The following is a 21,899-nucleotide window of genomic DNA, read 5'->3' on the forward strand; positions in this document are numbered from 1 at the left end:
TCTGCAAGCCACACAGCACAGCAATAGGTTAGTGTGTGTTAGATCTCATTTTTGAAAAAGATTGTTCGAGTATTGTCAAGTTTCCTAGTTTGCCATAGTGCCATCTCTCTTGGCTTTTTTGTCTCTCATTCCCATTTTACTTTCTCAGAATACATGGTTGAGAAAAATACCGAGATAAAAATGCTTTGGCATTGTTCGAGAAATAAGGCCAATGGTATGTGCAGCAATAGCTAAATAAAGATTTAAGATTGGGTACATCATACTTCATCTCCCTCATAACTTTACTCAGCCAACTAAGCCTAGGTCAATTTTTGAGTGCTCTAGATCCTGATAAAGTTCAAGGGAATGGGGGATTCTCAAGATCCCTGTAAGCAATGGATTCAGTACTGACTATGTCTGTGACTGCAGTGTGTTTGAATAATGACTCACAGCTGCTTTCTTTGGAGCAAGATGATTAAAGTTCGTCCAGATCCACGTAAGATATCTCTGGGCTTTTCACACCTTTTGATTTTGACAAAAAGAAGTACCTGATGGAAATTAGACAGAACATTCCTTTCTCAATTAAAGCATAAATTTGACGGATGTTCTTATCTTTGTCATTAAGTTGTGGCTCCAGCAAACCAGGTAGGACATTCCTTTCTTTAATTAAGGTGGCTGGAGTGTCTAACAAATTGATTGTACTTTTGTATCAATAGTCCATTGACTTGGCCGGAATAATTATCAAACTGATTGTTTTCTGTATCAATAGTCCATTGACTTGACCGAAATGGTTATCAAACTGATTGTTCTCTGTATCAATAGTCCATTGACTTGACTGGAATGATTATCAAACTGATTGCTCTTTTGTATCGGTGGCCTTATAAGTTCTGACAATTCTGACATCAGGCAGTGAACTTGTAGAACCACTGGGGAGATGAGAAAGGGTCTCTCCCCGATGTCGGGTCCAAGTTCACTCGCCCGCTGAGCTCGAAGAGATAAACGGGTGAAAAAATAAGTAACGATCTTTTTGTGCTGTCGTTATTTGATCCAGCAAAGTTACATTTACAATGCTGTCCTTCAAACTAAGAATCTGCATTACTTTCTGTCCTCCCTCTTAAGGCCTGCAAGTTTATAGCTTACGTATTGTACTAAACCAGTGCCTTGGTCCACAGCTTTGATATTTAGACCAGTACGACCTTTGCTCTTGTCCTTGCCTTTTTTTGCTTGGTATGCACATTTTACAATGTCAGCAGTGGCCCATCAGGGCCTCCAGCCCAGGGGCCTCGGCCCCACTAAATCCGGCTCTGGTCAGCACATCCTTTCCTAGATTAAGGCGCCCAAAACTGCTGACTATACTCCAAGTGAGGACTCACCAGAGTTTTATAAAGCCTCAACATCACGTCCTTGTTTTTATATTCTAGTCCTCTTTAAATGAAATCTAATATCGCGTATGCCTTCCTCACCACATACTCAACCCGTAAATTAAATGGTTGCGTCACCATCTGTATGGAGCCTCCAGTGCAGAGGATCTTAAAGCAGTAAAGGATTGTAGACTTAGCCAGCTCCATCAGGGCACTAGCCTCTCCACCACTGAGGGTATCTTCAGGAGGTGGTGCCTCCAGAAGGCGGCATCCAGCACCAAACACTCTCACCACCCAGTACATTTGCTCTTTTCCATACTACCATCAGCGAGGAGGCACAGGAGCCTGAAGGCCCACACTGAACGATTTAAGAACAGCTTCTTCTCCTCCTCCATCATAAGATTTCTGCATTGCCCTAGATCCTATGAATACTGCTTTGATATTCTTATTTTTCATTATTTATTTATTTTGTAACATAATTTTTGTCTTGCACTATAAGCACGCTGTAAAACAACATTTCACAATATATAAATCAGTGATAATAAACCTGATTTTGAGCACTGTGGGAGGGAAGGAAGGAATTGTCAATGTTTTGGGTAGAAGCTCTGCAGCAAGATTTTCTGGAATTCCTTCCCCCAGTGCAGCTCAACCCACCAAGTTCCTCCACCAGATCATTGTTGCTCTAGATTCCAGCATCCACATCTCTTGTGTCTCCACAATAATCTTGGACTGGAGCTGGGAAAAACTGTACAGATGAACCTCAAGCCACGTTCAAAGCAACATGTTAGTTTAGTTTATGCCTGTTATGCCACTGGCATTTGGGGCAGTAATGAAGGTCCTCCATCTATCTCTGTCCTTGGCTATCTTCCCTATTGTGCCCCACATTTCTGCCTTTATGGTGCAACGTCAAGTTGTCTTTAAAGTCTGTCACCAGCCTTTGTGGCCCATCAGGCCAGTGCTTATGCCAGTTTCTGTGGCATGAAGCCACTGAGAGTACAAGACTCTCCCCCTCCAGCCAGTCTATCGCGAGGTTAACCCCCAGCAGTTTTGCCAGTACCCATTCTCAGCTGGGTAGACTGGAGCATTGAGTGGTTAAGTGCCTTGCTCAAGGACACACACGTCACCCCGGCCAAGGCTTGAACCCACAACCTTCAGATCACTAGTCCAACGCCCTCACCACTTGGCCACGTGTCAAGTTGTCTTTGGACTCCTGCATTTCTTCTGCCCTTCAGGGGTCCAATAAAGTACTGTCTTGATGATGGAATTGGCTTTTCTTCTCACCACGTGCCTCATCCATCTCCATATTTCCTCATGATTATTGTGGCCATGTCCTCCTGGTGACACTGAAGTAGTAGGTGTTGTTGGAGATCTTTCTTGGGTAGAAAATACAGAGGATCTTCTGGACGCTCGTGGTGTGGAATGACAACAACTTGGCAAGGCCATTCTGTGTCATGAGCCAGCATTCTGACCTGTACAAGAGTGTGGGCACAACACAGCTTCATCATGGTGTGGACACTGTACTTGTTTGATCCCCATTTGTTACTCCTTGATCTGAAGACATTTCTAGCTGTGATGAGTCTGCACTGGATGTCATCCTTGGTTCACCATCCTGCCAAAAGATGCTGCCCAGGTAGTTGAATCTGCCAGTGCTGGGTGAGTTGATGCCATATGCCTTGACGGGAGGAGTAGACTCTACATGGAGGGTCATGGTCTCAGTCTTTCTCTGGCTGACTCTAAATCCAACCTGTCCTGCAAAGGTACATGGGCGCTGAGTTTTCCCTTGCATGTGCTGGTATGTATGTGATAGTGATGCGAGGCCATCCACAAAGTCAAGGTCTTCTAAAGCAGAGAATAGAGTCCACCTGATGCCTCTCTGCTTATCTTACGAAGATCACACAAACTTGCCTTACTACTTCCTTAACTTCAAAGCACAAATGCTCCACTGTGCAGGTAAAGTTAGCACAGAAGCTCTAGATAAGCTGAACAATTTTGGATCCCCTCTGATCTGTGAATTCGCCAGACGCTCACCCTGTGGACACTATCAAACGCCTTTTCAAAGTCCACGAAATTTTCTGCAGCTCTGAAAACAGCTGAATGCAATAAACCTTGTCTGCAAATATAAACTTTACCCAATAAAAATGAGCCGCGCCCAATGCAATAAGCCACGCCCATCCCCACAAGCCACGCCCAATGCAACAAGCCACGCCCACAACAATAGACCCGTAACTCGTCCAATTACGATACGAAGTTGACAACCCCGCTGCTCCTGAGCGGGCTCCTACATGAAAAACAATGGTAAGTTCCGCTCCCGGAGACAACAGCGAACGCCGGAAAATAATTACCAGCGTGGGAATTTATCCATTCATCAATCTCCCCACTGCGCCCTTGATTGGTGGCTGTTGGGCATTGATTGGTTAGGCCTGACGGTCGGGGGAGAGGGGAGAGGGGAGAGAGACGCGGTTGGCGCAATTGTGCGCATGCGCCGCGCCACAGCAGGGGGTGCCGGTGTCAACAGGCGGTGGCGCGAGCTCCGGGAGGCGGTTGGTGGCTCGAGCGCGGGTCCAAGGGGGCGCTGCCGTCCGGCGGCTGCCATGATAGTGCTCGGCTGAGGTGAGTAACGCTCACTCTTCCTCATAGAGCTCGTCGCCTCCCTCCGGATTGTGTGTGGGGGTGAGGGATGAGACCCGCCGCCGCCGCCACCCACTCTTCATGGCAGCAGCCAGGATGGCTGGTCTGGATCCCGATCGGATGGTCCGGAGGGCCGCGCCGCACCCTTCCCCAGTGACCCGAGCACCACAGACTGATGCTCTCCGCCCTCCCCCGGCACCACCTCCTTCCTGCTGTCTTTCTCATTCCTCGCATCCTTACATAATTACATATTGTAATTTGGTATCATGTTCCTGGTGTACTTACAGTATTTAATAGGCATTCCTGGTTAGATGGTGTTTGCTTGGGAACAAAACAAGATGTAAGGTTCAGATGTTGAACTTTACTTGGTATAGGCTTTTTGGAAAAAAAATTGTATATTAAAAATTGGTGTAAAACACGGTAAAGTGAACATTTTGGTCTATGGAGCTTATTCACCATGCTTTTTGAATGCGGCATCCCTTGGTAAATAGAGCATTGTACTACTTGCTTTTGGTAATCTAAATTATAGTGAGTACTAAAGTTGCCGTCCAGGTCTTTAGGGGGTATGTTTAAATGTTTCTCAAGATGTTGCTTCAACCTTGTAGAGTTTCAGTGTAGGGTGAGTACAAGAATAAATAAGTATAAAGTTCTGAAGTAATGGGGCAGAGATGTTTCGCAATGTGCAGAATCAGGTTATTGTCACTAACATATAATTTGTCATAAAATTTTGTTATTTTGTGGTAGCAGTAGAGTGCAAGGCATTTAAAATTACTGTAAGTTACAATAAGAAATAAAATAAGCAGTACTGAGAGGTATAGTGAGAGTGTTCATAGATTCATGCATGGACTGTTCAGACTGCAAAGGAAGAAGTTGTTACTAAAATGTTGAGTATATGTCTCCAGACACCTGTAGCACCACCATGATGGTAGTAATGAGATGAGAGCATGTGATGAGGGTGTTTAATAATGGATGTCATCTTCATGAGGCACTGCCTTCTGAAGATCTTCTCATTGGTGGGGCAGGTGTTTGTGATGGATATGGCTGAGTCTCAACCCTCTGGAGCCTCTGGTACATTGGAGACTCCATACCAGGGGGTGATGCAACCAGTCAGAATGCTCTCCATTTCTGTAGAAATTTGCTGGAGTCTTTGGTGACATACCAAATCTCAAATGTCTAATGAAGTATATGCCACCTTTATGATTGCATCAATATGTTGGGTTCAAGATAGATCTTCTGAGATGTTGACATCCAGGAACATGAAGCTGCTCACCCATTCTACTGCTGATCCCTGTATGAGGATTGGTGCGTGTTCCCTCGACTTTCCCTCCTTGTTCTTACTGACATTGAATAAAAGGTTGTCGCTAAACTACTCGACCAACCAGTATGATTGATGCCCTTCTGATTGCAGCAGTGAGAGACTCTACTGCTGCAGCAAAACAACTAATCTCACCACATATGGTAGTGCTAATACACTTGATTCTGTTTCAAAGGAGTCCTGTTCGATGGTAGGTTAGTACTTGGGAATTGATCCATTTTGCCCATGATTGGTTAGTATCTATTCAGTTTCATATGAATTAGGAGCAGGCATTTGCCACTTCATGCCTTGTGCTAGCTCAGTCATCTACAACCTGAGAACACAGACACTAGCTGATGTGTAGCCTCAAATATGTATTCCTTTTTTTCCATGGGAAGCTTTCAACCTCTTGCTTATCAAAACTCTATTTACCTTGACCTTTTAAGTATTCAAATACTCTGCTTTCATGGCTTTTTGAAGATGAGAATTCCAAAGACACTTGATCCTCTGATTTTTATCTCATCAGTGTTGGATGACAACCCCTTATTTGTAAAGTACTAGTAGTTCTAGATTTTCACTTGGGAGAAAGAATCCTGTCTGCATTCACCTAGTCAAGACTACAAAATTGTGTATATTGCAATCATCCATTCTTACTTTTCTAAACTCCCAACAAATACAAGTCTAACCAGCAAACCTTCCCCATAAACAACCAGCCTATTCCAGATATTAATCTAGAAAATCTTTACCAGACTGCTTCCGGAGTAATAAAAAGGCTGACAGTACATGCTTCTCCAGATAAGATCTCACCACTGCAAAGTATAACTGAATCATAACCCACATCTTAAATATTTTTAACATCAAGGGAGTAGATATGATAGGGTCTTTTAAGAGACTCCTTGATAGGTATGTGGAGCTTAGAAAAATAGAGGGCTATGGGTAACCCTAGGTAATTTCTAAAGTAAGTACATGCTTGGCACAACATTGTGGGCTGAAGGGCCTGTATTGTGCTGTAGGTTTTCTATGTTTCTATCAAATGTTCGTCTAGGTCATTTTCAGTTAACCTAGCCAGCCAAATTGTAATACTTCTATATTCAAGTAGCCCATGTGAGATAAAACTGAATAAAATTATTTTCACCTTTGTTATATCTGATTTCACTGAAATGAAAATTCTCACTCTTGGATGCCCAATTCTTTTAATTTCTCAATGGCCACCTGAGCTGTCATTTAGATTAATAAGGTATTTCCCATGAGAAAATAGAGGGCTCTGTTTTCAACCTCCATCAATGTCATTGCTCTGAATTTAGGTTCTCATAGCAACTGATGAACTTTGAGTTAACTAGCATGTTCCATTTTATCTCTGGCTGCAGTGGAGTTTGAAGCTGAGAGCTTCTTCTGTACAGTAAGTGAAGGAATTTGTGGTATTGGATTATCTCTCAGTTCCTTCTATCAGGGTGAAGATTTGTAACCAAATCACAGATGTTGGCTGGTCTTAGAAAATTATTTCATTGCTGTTGTCTGCTTCTAACTTTCATGACTTAATTGATACATTTTAAATACTTGGGCTGTACTTAAGCATACTTGTGACTATTTGTTTTTTTTAAAAAGGAGTGTAATGAGCAGTATAGATAAATGTAATTTAAAAGGTACTGTTGAAAAATGCACATTGCTTATAGATATTATTGTGAAACTAATGCTAACTAGGCTGTTCATGAGTTTGTCACTTTAGTTGCTTGGTTAAAGCTAGCTTATGAAGTTCGTTAACTTGCATTGAACTGCTGCTGCTAAGTTAACAAATTTCATGTCAAAATGCCAGTGATAATAAATCTGATTCTGGTCACAGCATTTGTCATTATAGCACACTTTGTACCTTTGCTTAATTGTGTTGACAAGGGATTTAATTGGTAAATCTGCAGTTTTATGGAAGTCTGTGGATGTTGCAAAAAATAATTTATGCTCTTTCAGTATTAAACCAATATCATTTTTCAAAAATGACATTGGATAACCTTAAAGCTAGCTTTTTTTCTTGAACTTGTGGCACATTTTGGAATTTTTAGGTATTTCCAATTACAATAATTCTGTACTGTCTTGGTGAAATGTTGTCATTCTGTAACTCATCTAGACTTACTGATAGTATTTGTGTCATTTAGTCATGGAGAAGTATAGGACAGAAACAGACTCTATGGTCTGCCAGGTCCTCACTGATCATCAACCACCCGTTTATGCCAATCCAACCCTAGAAGCACTAAGAAGGCAGTCTCACTGATATGTCATACCTTTGAGTGAAACATTAAACTAAAGTTTAGTTTCCTTGCTAAAATGGATTTAAAACATGCTAATGGTACTGTTTGAAGAACACAAAATCTTAGCTGACATATAGTCATCAGCCCCCACCACCTCAACATGTTATTTCTGTTTATTTCATCACTATGTGTAAATTGGCTGCTTCATTTGTTTACTGAAAAGTGACCCTTGAACATTTTTTCATTTGGGTAGTTATTTACCATGGTTATTGACTAATATGGTTATTCACTGATGTTCAGTTTTATCATTTTCATGATTTGTCTAGTTTCTATCCTTTGTTCATGGTAAAATACACTTTTTGAGATTTGGATGAGGGGCTGTATGAAGTAAAGATAATGAATGGAGAAAAAAAACTTGTATCTGTTGCTTTTTGTGGTGGTTAATATTAGCAGAATAGGAGGGTTTGTTGATCACTCGAGTTACTGTCTCAGGTTACTCTGGTAACATCTCTCCAAATGCATAAGTTCTACCAGCAAGAAGGACAAAAGGGCAGCAGGGATATCGGAACACCATCACCTGAAGATTCTCCTTCAAGTTATGCACGTCCTGATTTAGAAGTAAATTGCCATTTGTTCCTCATTGCTAGAATTCCTTCCCCTGCAGCACTATGGGAATGTCTTCACTGGAAAGACTTCAGCAGTTCCAGGTAGTGGCTCACCATCTTCTAAGGACAATTACAGATGAGCAATTAATGTTGACCCTGCCAGCATTGCCCAAGTCTTTTAAAAAAAAAAGCAAAAAAAAAAAGACTGCATTTCATCGTGACTAGGTAGTTTGTAATCTGGTTATCCCATTTGCTTTTATTTTTTGTATTCTTATTTTAATGTTGCTTGAAGAGTGAAATACTGACCTGATCACTTAGGGAAAATCTGTCTGCTCTTCAGAATCATTTATGACATCTCTAAGATACATCTACCTTCTCATTGTATTTTGGTGTGCTGTTTCTGCTGAAAGATTGTACAAAACTAAGTTGAAAAATAATACATAACTTGTAATTACTCTGTGGTGTGATCATGAAATAGGAACACAAAATTGCTTAAATAATTGCAAAATGCCAGTTTCTATAAAGTAAGTTCTTCCATCAATAACTCTGCTGGACAACTGTACCCCTGGCAACCAAGGTCCATGACAAGATCATAGTCACATGACTTGGGGTTCATCTGGCAATGAGACCCTTTGTTGCATCACAGAGCTTTTGGCTGTCTATGGAATAGTGTTCATACTTAAGGCTTGCTTAGCACCAATTACATGATGTACAAAGCACCAATTGTCATCATTTCTTGTATGAATCATTGCCAAAAAAAGGCTTACAGTAGGTGGAGTTAGCAGTGCCTATAACCAGCCTGTTTAATCTGTCAAGTGTGTCTTGCCATGACAAATACAATCTGATTAATTATCACCAATTTATCTATTTTCAATCATTAGCATGAAATAAAATGAATTTTTGGCAGTGGGGCACTTACTCATCGATAATTAGCTAATCAAAGCTGGGTTTGGGTTTTGTCAAGACTATTTGGCTCCAGCCTTGGGCCAAGCATGGATTAGACTCAATACTAGAGATGAGATTTAGAGAAAGTGAGTTCAATTGGACATCATTTAACTGAGGCTGATGAGTAGGTCTGGTAAAACTGAACACAGTAAAACTCTCCATGTCAGACCTGCAGAAAGAAAATTGGTTATTGCATGTTCATTATCTCAGAAGGCAAGTTCCTCAAGGTAGAATCCAAGGCCAGCTATTTTCAGTTGCTTCATTGGTGGCCTTCCCTTCCTGATAATGTTAGAAGTTGGTGGCATCTTGATTGCACAATATTCAATTCCATTTGCAGCTCCTTAAGATATGAAGTAGTCCACGTTGTTCTTATGGCAGGATTTTGTCTGATCAGTGATAGCAGTGATTGAAGATGAGCACCAAGTTTTGTGCCATTGAGTGAGTTTGACAATTTATTGTCAAGTTAGAATTAATATTTATTGTAAATCCTTGTTGATTTAAAAAAATATTGATAGATTTTAATAAATCTTTGTCTTAAATTATAGAATGAACACAAGTAAAATTGCTCAGTATGTTCATTTACTGTCTTGTACAAAATACAGCATTCATTTTAAAGTATTTTAAACCATAAAATATGGGAGCAGAATCAAGCCATTCAGCCTATCAAATCTGCTCTATCTTAAAATTGTGATTTGACTTTTATTCTCAACCCCATTCTCCAGCCTTCTGCTCATAGCCCTTAATCCTCCTGCCACTCAGGAATGTATCAATCTCTGCCTTAAATAAACTCAATGATGTGGCCTCTACAGTCCTTCATAAAACAAATTTCACAGATTCACCACCCTATTAATGGTGATGACATGGATGTGGTGAGGACCTACAAGTACCTGGGGGTACACCTGGATGACAGACTTGAGTGAAGCACCAATACAGAGGCTGTGTACAAGAAGGGCCAGTGTTGCCTCTACTTACTGACGAGATTGAGTCCTTTGGAATATACAAGCCTCTCCTTCACATGATCTACCAGTCTGTTGTCGCCAGTACAATCTTCAATGCGGTGGTGTGCTGGGGCAATAGCATCAACACAGATGATGCCAACAGGCTCTATAAACTGGTTAGAAAGGCTAGTTCTGTTATAGGAGTCAAACTGGACATACTGGAGGCTGTAGTAGAACAAAGGACCCTACAGAATATCCTGGCAATTCTGGACAATGTTTCTCACCCTCTGCATGCCACCTTGGCTAAACAGAGGAGCACTTTTAATAATAGACTAAGATAACTGTGCTGTTCCAAAGAGTGCCATATGAGGTCATTCTTACCCTTGGCTATTAGGCTCTATAATGAGTTAACCTAGAGCCGGAAAGTGATGACCCCCACCTGTTAGACTTTGAGGTAACTTGCTTTTTATTTTTTCTTCTCTTCTAATGTTTGTATATCTGTGCACTTGAAATGCTACTGGTACTCTGTAATTTCCTTTGGGATCAGTAAAGTATCTGTCTATCTCATTGCAGGACTCTGTTGGACATTGTTAATGTAGAACGCAGCAAGTCTGCTTCACTAATTTATTGACGGACGGCAGGGAAGCTGCATGTCCTTGATTGTAGCGAGGACTAGGCCTCAAGCTGTGGTGTCGCCCGTTTAGCCACCCAAGATAGAGGCGTTGGAGTTGATGTTGCTCCTTTAAACTTGAACTTGAAATTCTGCTTAAAATTCCTCCTTGTTCTATTTCTAAATGGATATCCCTTTACTCTGTGCTCTCATGTCCTAGACCGGGGGTTCCCAACCTGGGGTACATGGACCCCTTGGTTAATGATAGAGGTCCATGGCATATAAGGGGTTGGATACCCATGTCCTAGACAGACGGTAAGTGGTCCCTACCTGCTCTTTCGGTTGCCATTTGGCATCATAGGCGTATGTTACCAATTTTATCCATTTCTTTATACCTTCTTTCTAGAACACTTGACAGATGCAGCCATTATACAGAGAAATTAATTTCCAAGTGTATTTATGCTGAGGTCATAAATAACAATATTTCAAAATAAACAGTTCATTGTGTTTTGTAAAATACTTGTTTTTCTTAACGATGGTTTTTTTTATTTGTGAAATAAATGTTGGAAAGTTGGTCGGGGTCAGTATATACTACCACTGCAAACAAAACAAGTTCTGTATTTTTAAGAATATGGAGGGATGTGTAAAACTTCTTGAGTCATTTGGTTGAAATCCATTTATCTATCTTTATTGTAGTTTTCTGATGAATTCATGTGAATGAGTTCAGTATTAATCTTATGAAAGTGATAAAATGGCAAGGAAATGAAAAGGGTGTCTCTGTGTTAGATGCCAAATTATTTGGATAGTTGTCTGATCACTTTTCTTAATCAAAGTCATTTTACATATTATGTTTTTTTATCTTATTTCAATGATAAATTGCTGGGGAAAGAAAATTAGGGAAGGCTTTTTTTTGGTGAAATACTTCACGAAATACTTGAGAAAATGGATTATTTTTGTTATACTTGAATTTCAGTATAATAAAACTCTGCTCACTATCCAGCTATTTAGAAATCCTTATAGTTCCACATCTACCTGACTAGTCGTGCACTTGCTTTTATTCACTAGGGCTCTGGGGAAATTTAGTCTTTGCCAGTTTAAGAATCTAAGAATGTTGAGGTTTTAATAGAAATAATATTCAGTAGTCCCAAAAGTCTGCTAGTTTGTTACAACCAAACTTCCAAATATGCCAGAATAACAGTATTTTACTGTATTTATTTGAATAAGAAATTTCTCATTAGTTTTCACAAAATTTTAATTCCCTTTCTAAGCCTCTCTCACTCCCTTTATAATGCTTTTTAACTTTAACGTCTGACAAGTTCTTTGATCACCTGTTAATGTATCCTTGAGTGGGGGGGGGGAGGTGGGGGACTGCAAGCCAGGCTGAAATGCAGAGGCATGAGGTCTCCTCTGTCCAGCATCTTGTTGGTAAATGTTTAGTTGCTGAGAAAAAAATTGAGGGCAAGACTGCTGTATCAGAGACAAATGAATTCCTATTGTATTCTATGTCTGACCGAGACATGGCTTTCTCTGAGCATGCCAGGTATAACAATCAGACCTGAAGGTGTTCTATTTACATAATGGACCGAACTGCTGATTCAGAGAGGGCAAAAGAAAGAGATGTGTGTTTTATGATAAACTCATGGTGGTGCTCCGATGTGGCAGTTTTGTCGTACTCGTGTTTCCCTGACTTGGGACACCTAACAGTCAAATGCTGTCTGTTTCGTTTACCTAGGGAGTTCTCATCTGTTATTCTGACCACAGTTTACATCCCATCAGTGACCAACTATAGTCAAGCACTCACAATACTGCATGTTGCTATCTCCAAACAAGAAACAGACCATCCTGACATATTTCAAATTGTAGTCAGAGACTTCAACCAGGATTGTTTGAAGAAAACTCTGCCCAATTACCATCAGCATATAACTTGTAGGACACACTAGTCCCAACACACTAGACCATTGTAAACCAAGATGAGGACTGCCTGCTGTTCCTTGCCCAGACTGAATTCTGGTAAATCGGATCACTTGGCTGTCCTGTTCTTCCTACCTGTATATAGGCAGAGACAAAAGAAGAAAGCTCCAGAGATTGTGACAACAAAGTGATGGTCATGGGAGGCAGAGGAACGACTACAAGATGGCTTTGAATCAGTGGACTGGGCTGTGTTCAAGGACTCATCTGGGGATCTGTATGAATACAACATGGTTGTTACGGACTTTATTAAAACTGTTGTGGATGAACGTGCCCTCACAAAATCATTCAGTCTTCCCCATGCAGAAGCTCTGGATCTGAAATCTGCTGAGAGCCAGATCAGAGGTATTCAAGTCTGGTGACCAAGAAAGTTACAGGAGGTCTAGGTACAATCTCTGGAAATCCATCTCATGGGCAAAGTGGAAATTCAGACCAAACTTGAATCAATGAAGAATGCTCAACAGTTGTGGCAGAACTTGAATACTATCACCTCTTATAAAGTTAAATTAAGCAACATAGGAGACAGCATGGCTACACTTTCAGATGAGCTCAGTGCCTTCTGTGCTCGCTTTGATGGTCAAAGCATGGAAGAACCATTACAAGCTCCCATATCCCCCAATGATTCTATAATTTCAGTCTCTGAAGCTGATGTGCGAGTTGCCTTCAGCAGGGTAAGCCCACGAAAAGCAAGCCATGTACTAAAAACCCATGCTGATTAGTGTGTTCATTGAGATCTTGAGTAACTTTTCACTTCAGTAGTGTGTGGGACCCACTTACTTCAAGCAGGCTTCAATTATACTGGTAACCAGGAAGAGTGTGGTGACCTGCCTCACTGACCATCACCCAGTAGCACTTATAGCCACAGTGAAATATTTTGAGAGGTTGGTGATGAAACGTATCAACTCCTGCCTGAGAAGCAGCTTAGATCCGCTCCAATTTACCTACAAGAGCAACAGATCCACAGCGGATGCCATCTCATTGGCTTTCCCTCAACCCTGGAACATCTGGGTAGCAAAGATGCAGACATCAGAATGCTCTTTTATTGACTGTAGTTCAGCATTCACTATCATCAGCCCCTCAACTAATCAACAAGTTTCAAGACCTTGGCCTCAATACCTCCTTGTGCAAATGGATTTCCTCACTTGCTGACATTCCCTCCATGATTTCCATCAGCACAGCTGCACCATAAGGATATGTACTTAGTCCCCTGCTTTATTCACTTTACACTTGTATCTGAATGATGTACACAACTCCAATGCCATATTCAAGTTTGCTGATTACACCACTGGTGTAGGCCTAATTGAAGGTTGTGATGCATCAGCATATAGGAAGGAAATTGGAAATCTGGCTGAGTGGTGCCAGAACAATAACCTCTTACTCAATGTCAGCAAGACTAAGGAGCTGATTATTAACTTCAGGAGAAGGAAACCAGAGGATCATGAGCCAGTTCTCATCAAAAGATCAGAGGTGGAGAGAGCTAGCAACTTTAAATTCCTAGATGTTATTACTTTAGGGGACCTGTCCTGGGCCTAGCACCTAAGGGCAATTATGAAGAAAGCACGACAGCATCACTACTTCATTCGGAGTTATCGGAGATTCAGTATGACATCTATAACTTTGACAAACTTCTATAGATGTGTGGTGGAGAGTATATTGTCTGGTTGAGTCACAGCTTGGTATGGAAGCACCGATATCCTTGAACAAAAATCCTACAAAAAGAAGTGTCTATGTCCATCATGAGCAAAGCCCTCCGAACCATTAAACACGTCTACTTGAAACCTGTCGCAGGAAAGCAACGTTCATCATCGGGTATCTCCACCAGCCAGGACATGATCTCTTCTCATCGCTGCCATCAGGAAGAAGGTACAAGAGCCCCAGTACTTGCACTACCAGGTTCAGGAACAGTTACTACCCCTCAGCTATCAGTCTCTTGAATCAAAGGGGATAACTTCACTTGCCCCATTACTGGAATGTTCCCACAACCAATAGACCCACTTTCAAGGACACTTCATCTCATGTTCTGGATGTTTATTGCTTACTTATTTATTATTATTGTTTCTTCTTTTTGTACTTGCACAATTTATTGTCTTCTGCACTCTGGTTGGGTGGTCTGTCTTTGATTCTGATATGGTTATTATTCTATAGATTTGTTAAGTATGTCCACAAGAAAATGAATCTGAGGGTTGTATATGGTGACGTTTGGTAATAAAATTTATTTTGAACTTTGAGTGCTTGCAGGTTTGAGCTTTTCAGATTAAACTGCTTGTGATGGCTGAAGTTTTTTTTGTTGTTATTGTAGCTGTGAAAATTCAATTAGTATATTTGTACTGTATTAAGCTTATTTGTGATTAAAGTTCTACAAGAACTATGTGGAAGTACTTCACTTGATGTTAGTGTGAAGTAGTACATGAAGGTCAAATTTAGTGTGGAAAACAATACACCGTATCTTGAATTCTCTTCACTATATAGGAAATGGTCTTGTTTTTTTTAAACTAAAGAGAATCACAATGAAACCATTTGTTACATGCTCATTGTTCCATTTTATCTCTATTGAGTAAGTTCTCTAGGCTTGCTTTAAAGCTTTGTTTAACTAAATGCTAGATCTGTTTTGGCTGTGTAATTTTCAGACTACGGTAACTTGATTCCTGTATACTGCCAAACCCATTGTTCAAAAGATCACTATTATGCTTTGTAATTATAAGTCGGTTTAATGTATCCCATTAAAAGATCATGAGCAAATGAGAGTAATCAAGGAATCTGAGACTTTTAGCTACAGTAGAGCTGTGGTACTATAACATCTCCATGTTTAAATTGGGTATGAAGACTTGCTATTTCTAAGACCGGAAGAGCCAAAGTAGTACTACAATTATTTTTTTATGTTTCACACTTAAGAACGCAAAAAATAGGAGCAAGAGTGGGGCCATATAGTTCTTTGAGGTGATCTCATTATTAAAAAGATTGTGGATGGTTTAATTTTTTTGCCTCAACCTCACTCATGTCTGATTCTTGTAAACATTGATTTCCTTAGACAGTAGTTTGCATCTCCATCAGTGTTTTCATTGCATTCTAACAAATCTTTTTGATTATTCAGCTTGCTCAAAGGATGTTGTGGATCTTCATATTGCATATTTATTTTATATTGTATGTATTTGTTATTGGGGCAACATGGTAGTGTAACACTATTACAGTGCTAGTGATCCAGGATCAATTCTGTTGATGCCTGTGAGGAGTTTCTATGTTCTCTCCGTGACCACGTGAGTTCAGTCTGGGTGATTCAGTTATCTTCTGCATTCCAAAGATGTATGGTTTAGTAAGATAATTGGTCATATGGGTGTAATTGGGTGGTTCAGGCTTGTTGGCTGGAAGAGCCTGTTACTGTGCTGTATCTCTAAATAAAATAAAACTAAAATAATTGAATGATCTCCATTCCACTAAGAGCAATAGTGTTTTCTAATATCTGAACAAGTATTTTAAATTAATGGAAAGCCTCTTAGAGATAATAAAAATCAAATAACATATAGTGAAATATATTTGGTTATCTATTTTAAAATATTGCATTTTTGTATAGCAGCCTTCAAGCAGTTAAACAAATAACCAGTACCTTAATCCATGAAGTATCAAAATGTATTTGGGAATTTTTTTAGAATTGAGAAACTATAGGACTAGATAAATGAAGACTTCCCATCTTATTAACATAATCCATAAGTGAATTTAATTTCAAAATAACCTAGGTTCATGTTTTTGCTACTCTCTTTTGCATTTTCTTTTGTCATCATTGAGACAGGTTAAGCAGTTGATTATTCTTTTGCAAAGGGATTGGTTTAAAAATACTAAAATAAAGTATTTTAGCATTTTGCTCTTAGTTACTACTCCTTAAATCTGATTTGCAAAACATTGTTTCTAAGAGTTGGAGTTAATAATAATATAGTCATATTGTTAAAAAAAAGAGAACACATGATATATTTAGCATTTCGGGCAGCTCTCTAGAGGGAGAAATAGAGTTGGAAGTTTCAGATTGACTACACATCAGAAGTTTAAAATTGAGTACTTTTTAATTTGCAGTGAAAGGGGAATGGTGGAGGGAACAAGGATGATGTCAGTGATGCATTTGAGAGCAAACTGATTGACAAAAGGTACTGGTGCCTGAGGGAGAACAGTAAGTTGCTAATCATAGCTGATCTATATGAAGTGTAGATGGGAGATGAACAAGAACAGAATTGAAAAGAAAACCATGTTGTGGTACAGAACATTGGAATTGTTGAAAAAAATTGAAATGAAAGAAACTCTGGAGATAGTTTACAGGCAGTATCTGTCAAGAGAAACAAAACTGGGTTGTCATTTGCATGTTAATTTTTCATCAGAGCTGGCCTGTTCTGATGCAAACTGGAAAATCCTGTTATCTGAAAGTGTAGAATGTTAAGGGTTGTATTGCATGAAGTTGGAAGGTGAAATGTAGTTCCTTGATTTTGGACTTTGGATCAACATAAAGTAAAGGTGGAGAAGTTGGAGTGGGTGTACATTGAAAATTCAAATGAAGTGCATTGGGGTGCTTAGTATGATTCTACTGGCAGAGGTGGTAATGACAAATAAGTTCTGTAAACTGATCTTCAATCAGTGGTGTATCCAATGTAGAGAAGGCAACATCACCGAGAATTGATTTCAGTACACTAATTTTGAAAATCTGTTTGGGTGAATTGCTGTTTTGGGTTCCTGAATGGTTGAAAGTGGAGAAGCAGAAGAGTAGGTTTACCTGTGCTTCCATGGGAGTGCATAGCTAAAAGGGTGTCTGTTGAGAGAAATGGAAGAGTCAGCCAAGTTGCTGTATTCTTTGACAACCTTCCTCACTATCTGCAGTTTTGATGTCATCTGCAAGCTTGTTAATATGGTCATCTATGTTTTCTTCCAAATTACTCATATTACAATAAAGGAAACCTCAGCCCTGACCTTTGCAGAACTTGCCAAGGTATTGTAGCTGTTAGTGCTCAGGATGTCAGAGTTTGGAGTTCAATCCTGGCATCAGCTGTAGGGAATCTCTGTACGTCCTCCCGTGGAATGTGTGGTTTTTCTCCGGGTCCTCCAGTCCAATGATGTACCGGATGGGTTAATTGGTCATTGTAAATTGTCCTATGATTTAGGTTAGGGGTTAATTGAGTTTGTTGGGGTAGCTGGGTGGTGAGTCTAGAAGGGCCAGAAGAGCCTATTCTGTGCTGTACCCCATAAAACAGAACCCCACTGGTCACAGACAGCTTTTTTCACTACTGCCTGTCTTCCCTGGTCAAGCCAATTTTGAATCAAACCTACCAACACTCCATAAGTCCCATCTGCTCTCCTCTTATGGAAGAGCCAACAATTCAGGACCTTAGCAAATTTGTTAAAGTTCATGTAGACTACAATCACTGGCCTACCCTTTTCAATCATTTCCACTTCCTCAAAAAGAAATTCAATTAACTTTGAGATGGGATCTCCAGCACACAAAGCATAATGACCATCCCCCAAGAAAGTCCGTGGCTTTCTAGTTTTATTTCTAACTTCTTAGAGGAAACCTAAGCCGACAGAACCTGAAAATAACAGGGATTGTACACCAGGTCACAGTCAAATTAAAGCTATAAGTCAGCATCTTTACTTCACTACCTTGCATGTTACCACAGCAGATGCGTTCTCATTGGCTGTTCACACAACCCTGGAACATCTAGACACCAAAGATGCATACATCAGAATGCTCTTTATTAAATACAGCTCAGCATTTAATGCCATCATCTCCTCAAAACTAATCAGTCAACTCTTAAGACCTGGGCCTCAATACCCCTTGTGCAATTGGATCCTGGATTTCCTCACTTGCAGACTTCAGTTCAGATTGGCAAAAACAGCTGAACAATCTCCATTAGCATAGGTGCACACAGGGCTGTGTGCTTAGTCCCTGTTCTACTCACTTTACACCTATGACTATGTAGTTAAGTACAACTCCAACACTATATTCAAGTTCACTGATGACATCACTGTTGTGGGCCGTATCAAGGATGGAGGGGGTGGAGATTGAAAATGTGGCTAAGTGGTGTCATAACAACAACCTCTCAATGTCAGCAAGACCAAGGAACTGATTGTAGACTTCAGGAGAGGGAAACCAGAGGTCCAAGAGCCAGTACTCATTGCAGGAACAGAGGTGGAGAGGGTCAATAACTATAAATTCCTTGGTGACACTGTCTCAGAGGACCTGCCCTAGACTCACCATATATTTACTTTATTTACTTGTCGCCAAACAATTGATACTAGAGCGCACAATCATCACAGCGATGTTTGATTCTGCGCTTCGTGCTCCCTGGAATACAAATCAATAATAAATATAGTAAAAATTTGAATTATAAATCATAACTAGAAAAGGGAAAGTAAAGTAGTGCAAAAAAACCGAGAGGCAGGTCTGGATATTTGGAGGGTACAGCCCAGATCCGGGTCAGGATCCGTTCAACAGTCTTATCTCAGTTGGAAAGAAGCTGTTCCCAAATCTGGCCATACGAGTCTTCAAGCTCCTGAGCCTTCTCCCGGAGGGAAGAGGGACGAACTGTGTGTTGGCTGGGTGGGTTGTGTCCTTAATTATCCTGGCAGCACGGCTCCGACTGCGTGCGGTGTAAAGTGGGTCCAAGGACGGAAGATTGGTTTGTGTGATAGACTGGGCTGTGTTCACGATCTTCTGCAGTTTCTTCCGGTCTTGGACAGGTCAACTTTCATACCAGGTTGTGATGCACCCTGGAAGAATGCTTTCTATGGTGCATCTATAAAAATTAGTGAGGGTTTTAAGGGACAGGCCAAATTTCTTTAATTTTCTCATGAAGTAAAGGCGCTGGTGGGCCTTTTTGCAGTGGACTCTGCTTGGTTGGACCAAGTCAGGTCATTTGTGATATTGACCCGGAGGAACTTAAAGCTTTTGACCTGTTCCACTTGCACACCACCGATGTAAATGGGGTCATGCGGTCCACAAACTCCTTCTGAAGTCAACAACCAATTCCTTCGTCTTGCTGACATTGAGGGATAGGTTATTGTCTAATGCAATTTTAAAGAAAGCACAACAGCGCCTCTGTTTCCTTAGGAGTCTGCGGAGATTTGGCATGTCATCGAAAACCTTGGTAAATTTCTGTAAACAACAGGAATTCTGCAGATGCTGGAAATTCAAGCAACACACATCAAAGTTGCTGGTGAACGCAGCAGGCCAGGCAGCATCTCCAGGAAGAGGTACAGTCGATGTTTCGGGCCGAGACCCTTCGTCAGGACTAACTGAAGGAAGAGCTAGTAAGAGATTTGAGGGGGGAGGGGGAGATCCAAAATGATAGGAGAAGACAGGAGGGGGAGGGATGGAGCCAAGAGCTGGACAGTTGATTGGCAAAAGGGATATGAGAGGATCATGGGACAGGAGGCCCAGGGAGAAGGAAAAGGGGGAGTGGGGGGGAAACCCAGAGGATGGGCAAGGGGTATAGTCAGAGGGACAGAGGGAGAAAAAGGAGAGAGAGAAAGAATATGTGTATATAAATAAATAACGAATGGGGTACGAGGGGGAGGTGGGGCATTAGCGGAAGTTAGAGAAGTCAATGTTCATGCCATCAGGTTGGAGGCTACCCAGACAGAATATAAGGTGTTCCTCCAACCTGAGTGTGGCTTCATCTTTACAGTAGAGGAGGCCGTGGATAGACATATCAGAATGGGAATGGATGTGGAATTAAAATGTGTGGCCACTGGGAGATCCTGCTTTCTCTGGTGGACAGAGCGTAGGTGTTCAGCAAACGATCTCCCAGCCTGCGTCGGGTCTCGCCAATATATAGAAGGCCACATTGGGAGCATCGGATGCAGTATATCACCCCAGCCGATTCACAGGTGAAGTGTCGCCTCACCTGGAAGGACTCGACTGTACCTCTTCCCAGAGATGCTGCCTGGCCTGCTGCATTCACCAGCAACCTTGATGTGTGTTGCTTGAATTTCTAGCATCTGCAGAATTCCTTGTGTTTGCGTTTTTAAACAAAACTTCTCCATGTAGTTTTGTCTAGAACTTGCTCCCAATTCCACCATCCTGATTGACTGACCGGACATCCCTAAGCATCAGCCTTCCTCTGAACAGCGTATCCTCTGTCATTTGGATGGTGTGGCAAGTTCTCTTGGAGCAACCCACATTAAACTTGTCAATAGAAAAGACATCCTTGAACTTCAATATCTTCTCTGTCAGTCCCCTCTTCCAACCCTCAGGTACTGGAGAGTCACTGAAGTTAAATGATTTGGCTGGCGACTTTCCTGATCCTGGAGATAGTCTTTGTCCAGTTTTCTCACAGGAAAGCTAGACGTTATGGTGACTGAGTAAAGATGTGCCATCGATATCCCCCTCCTGAGGGTGACCTCTGTCTCCAAAGTGTCATGACAGTCACTGTCATCCAGTTTACATACACCACCAATGGTTTCTGCAGTTCAGCCCTCACCAGTACTCCAGCATACAAGCAAGACTCCTCTTCGTGGTCTTCCAGAACGTTCACCAGGAGGGCATCAACATCAGGCATTCCAGAAAATTTGGAGTTTCCTGTCACTCTAGCTACTTCCTCTGTAAAAGTAACTTTACTAGATCAAATAACGACAGCACAAAAATCTTTTCACCCGTTTATTTCTTCGAGCTCAGCCGGCGAGTGAACTTGGACCCGACATCAGGGAGAGACTCTTTCTCATCGCCCCAGTGGTTCTACAAGTTCACTGCCCGATGTCAGAATTGTCAGAAGTTATAAGGCCACCGATACAAAAGAGCAATCAGTTTGATAACCATTCCGGTTAAGTCAATGGATTATTGATACAAATGAACAATCAGTTTGATAACTATTCCAGCCAAGTCAATGGACTATTGATACAAATGAACAATCAATATGATAGACACTCCAGCCACCTTAATTAAAGAAAGGAATGTCCTACCTGGTTTGCTGGAGCCACAACTTAAGGACAAAGATAAGAACATCCGTCAAATTTGTGCTTTAATTAAGAAAGGAATGTTCTGTCTAATTTCCATCAGGTACTTCTTTTTGTCAAAATCAAAAGGTGTGAAAAGCCCAGAGATATCTTACGTGGATCTGGGCAAACTTTAACCTCATCTTGCTCCAAAGAAAGCAGCTGTGAGACATTATTCAAACACACTGCAGTCACAGACATAGTCAGTACTGAATCCATATCACCTCAGGCCCTAACACAGTGGGTTTGGACTGGGACCACACCGTTCCTTGTGCTTATCATCCAGCCTAAGGCTACGTCCACTCTACACCAGATAATTTTGAAAACAAAGCCTTTTCTCTTCATTTTGACTCTGTCCACACTAAAA

At 41.0% G+C, this 21,899-nt stretch overlaps 1 protein-coding gene across 5 annotated transcripts in view; it reads left to right on the forward strand.

Moving 5' to 3' along the window:
* The first annotated feature begins 3,533 nt into the window (after nucleotides 1-3,533).
* The window catches only part of tex2 (testis expressed 2), a 97,995-nt gene continuing 79,629 nt past the window's right edge, over nucleotides 3,534-21,899 (forward strand). For 2 of the 5 annotated variants that reach the window (XM_063030636.1, XM_063030639.1), the window contains exon 1: nucleotides 6,540-6,661. The gene's annotated coding sequence lies outside the window, so the exon portion shown is untranslated. Of the gene's footprint in view, nucleotides 3,636-3,820; nucleotides 3,951-6,539; nucleotides 6,662-21,899 lie in introns of those variants that run through there. The other 3 variants (XM_063030638.1, XM_063030637.1, XM_063030640.1) reach the window with 3 other exon arrangements.

The sequence above is a fragment of the Mobula hypostoma genome, chromosome 22 (genome assembly GCF_963921235.1).
Source record: "Mobula hypostoma chromosome 22, sMobHyp1.1, whole genome shotgun sequence".
Taxonomy (NCBI): Eukaryota; Metazoa; Chordata; class Chondrichthyes; order Myliobatiformes; family Myliobatidae; genus Mobula; species Mobula hypostoma.